The sequence below is a fragment of the Grammomys surdaster genome, unplaced genomic scaffold (genome assembly GCF_004785775.1).
Source record: "Grammomys surdaster isolate TR1022 unplaced genomic scaffold, NIH_TR_1.0 190, whole genome shotgun sequence".
Classification (NCBI taxonomy): domain Eukaryota; kingdom Metazoa; phylum Chordata; class Mammalia; order Rodentia; family Muridae; genus Grammomys; species Grammomys surdaster.
The window spans coordinates 3357273-3360611 of record NW_021604635.1 but is presented as its reverse complement, the minus strand read 5'-3'; the positions used below and the strand labels follow the sequence as shown (position 1 = coordinate 3360611).

The following is a 3339-nucleotide window of genomic DNA, read 5'->3' as shown; positions in this document are numbered from 1 at the left end:
CCTGACTGTGGGCCTGGGAACTGAGGGACAGGGAGGAGCAGGCCTGGAGCAAGAGTGGGGTCGAAGCCTGTCCAAACCCTGAAAGTGTCATCCTGAGAGCGACAGGAGTAGGATTGCTGCCTCCGGGGGGGCGCCCGCCCCAACTCCTGGGCCTGCATGTCCTGGCGTGTGTAGCCCTGTGCCCCCCATCTTTGCCCCACCAGAGGAGGTTACCTAGCCTGGCAGCCAGGTTAAACTTCCATTCTCCTTATAAGATCATGTCCAGCAGCACCTGGAATTCCTCTTCATGCAAATGAGGTATCCCTAGGATCCTGGCCCTGGCCGATGACATACACTGATCCTATAGCCCCTACCCACCCCCAAAGGTTTAAATAGCCTTTGTTACCCCAGTAAGCTGAACTAGTTCTAGAAAGCTGTTCCTGGGTGTGTGTGTTCTTTGTCTGCACACTCACAGTTGATCCTGCCTGCACATAACCGAGTCCTGCTGAGTTTCTCTTCCTCCAGATAGCCTGGTGCACAGCAGGCCTGGCTACCCTGAGGGGGAGAAGCAAACAGGGGCCACCACCCGACAACCTAAGTTCTTCTCCCAGAACCCACGGTAGAAGCAATTCAGAGGCTCATCTCTTCTGGAGACATTCCCAAACCCATGTCCACATGTGACCAGCTATTTGGTCACCGTAAACCAGGCAAGTCAGCACATGAAATAAACCATCCACAGCTGGTCTTTATTTCCATGAAGATTTCATGTTTGTGTAAGTAGGACTTTTACTAGGGAGTGCTACTGTCTGAGCATGGGCCACCTGTTTTATTTCTTTGTTTCCAATTTTGGAACATGGTTTATGAATTTTGGAGCTTTGTAGACACAGAACAACTGATTTCTCTCCTGAATCCCTGCTCTCAGGCATGGAGTCTTTGTGTCTGAGTGAGAGCCTGCTGTGCTGTGACCTGGGGACAAGGCTGCCTTGGAGACACAGTCACTCTCAGCATGCACTTCTGCGGACAAAGGTTATGTTCAGAGTTTGGGATTTTATTCACTTGGAAAGAAAAGATGTTGAACAGAAAGGCCACAGCTCAGCTGGGTAATGTATAGAAGATAAGCTATTTTTAAAATGACACCTATTTCTATTACAGAATAGACACATTAAAATGAGATCTCTCTCTCTCTCTCTCTCTCTCTCCCTCCCTCCCTCCCTCCCTCCCTCCCTCCCTCCCTCTTCCTTTCTGTTCCCCTCCCTTTCTCTTTACTTCTTTCCCCCTTTCTTTCCTTCTCCTCCCTCTCTCCCTTCTCCTCCCTCTCCCCTTCCTTTTCTTTTTTCTTTTTCTCCTGCCTTTGCCCTCAACTCTCCTCCTCCTCCTTCTCCTCCCTGTCTTCCTCGTTTTTATTGAGACAGGATATTACTCCATAGTTATGGTTGTTCTGGATCTCACCATGAAGACCAAGCTGGCCTTGCACTCACAGAGATCCTCCTGCCTCTGTCTCCCGAGTGGAGGGATTAAAGGCATGCACCACCAGCTCTTCCTTTTCTTTTTTGAAACAGGGTCTGCTGCAGCCCAGGCTGGCCAGAAACACCAATTGATATTTAAACCAAATTTTCTCAGTCAACTAATAGTTTTTAGAAATAAAGAAGACTGGTAGCATCATGCCTGCTGGTAGTTGTAGTTCTTACAATCCTGCCACAAGATCTCCTGATGTCAAACGTTTGAAATGAACGCAGCCCTTCTAGTATTTTCTCCCTCAATTTCTCTCATCCTTCTTCTTGAATGTGTGAAGGATGGACGCACATTTGAAGCCTGTTTCCTCAGGATATCACTCACTGGAGAAAAGCTGATTGAGATGTTTAAATGGTACCTTTCTTCCTGAAATATCTGAGCAGTTTGCCGCCAGCCCTGGGGGTTTTATTATCCTAAGTGACTTTGCTGTCTATAAATCACAACCCTAAGTAGCCAAAGGGAACACGTTAACCAGATCCCTTAAAAATATAACAGAGGCTTCCTGGATTGTTAGTGGAGCAATTGACTTCCTCGGCTCAGGCCGCCTGACAACCTGGAGCCAAGCTGCTCAGACACAGCCTCATCCCTCACAGCCATCCCTGGAATTGAACTTACCTCTGCATACATTTTGTGGCAACAACCCACTCCCAGTTTTGAGATGGGCCTTAGTATTCCTCTTCATTCAGATCCAGATCATCTGGCCATCACGGGCATCTTCTGAGCGCTCAGCTGGCTCTGCCCAGACCCCTCTCTGGACACCTGCGGGGCTCATCTCAGCCTCCTCACCAGTGTCCCAGGCTTTTTAGTGAGAACAAGAACATTAGATATAGGTTCAGGTGCAAGGAATAGAAAGCCCCTAAATACTTGCATAAATTAGCATGAAGGAAGCCAGGGCGTAGGCAGGTTAGGGCTGGTGTGAGGACTCTGTAATCACCAGGGACCCAAGCTCCTTGGATATGACCCTATGCTCATGACAGGAGAAACTCCAGCTAGCACACCATTTTGTCTTCTCTCAAGGAAATGTCCCAGAAGACTCACATGACATTTTGCCTCCGTGTTTTTGCATGGGATTTAGTCCCAGGATTCCACAGAGATTTGAAAGATGGTGGGAATGCAGTCTGTCAACTTGGTGGCAAGAAAAGGCCAAGTTCTCAGCTCTGCTTAAAGTACTAAACTATACATCAAGCTTCACCAGCTAGAGTAAGAACTTGCCCTAAGTGGGCTGGAGAGATGGCTCAGCAGCTAAGAGCACTGGCTGCTCTTTTAGAGGTCCAGGGTTAGGGTCACAACACCCACAAGGTGCTCCCTGCCATCTACAACTTCAGTTACATGAAACCTAACATCCTCTTCTGGCCTGATGGGCATCGGATACACAGGTGGTGAACAGACATACGTGTAGGTAAAACATCCATACAAATAAAATGATAATAAAAATGTGTCCTAAGGGATTTTGTAATGATTTCCAAGTGACTCTGAGTTCTAGAAACATGTAGACTATAACCGACAACGAGATTATTCAGATTTATGTGGAGGAAATCAGGCAAGAGAGAAGAAGCCAAGATGGAAGAGATGGAAGATTGACAAGGGGCCATGTGGGTCTGAGGATGTATCAAGAGTGGCTTCAGATCCTGACCCCTTGTGAAGTCTGAAAATGCACAGTCAATTCTATGTTTCGCAGAAACTTTACATCAGAAAATAAAGGGAAAGAGAGTAGAGGAGAAAAGAGGAGGAAGAAGAGGAAGAAGAGGAAGAAGAGAAGGAGGAAGAGGAAGAAGAGGAAGAGGAGAAGGAGGAAGAAGAGGAAGAGGAGGAGGAAGAAGAGGAGGAAGAGGAGGAAGAAGAGGAGGA

The 3339-nt window shown here is 47.6% G+C and overlaps 1 long non-coding RNA gene across 1 annotated transcript; it reads left to right on the top strand.

The window, feature by feature from the left end:
* The first annotated feature begins 139 nt into the window (after positions 1–139).
* On the top strand, positions 140–2929 carry LOC114622605. The gene is made up of 2 exons (XR_003711647.1): positions 140–1079; positions 1392–2929. It is a non-coding gene; the product is annotated as an uncharacterized LOC114622605 (long non-coding RNA).
* Positions 2930–3339: the final 410 nt, after the last annotated feature.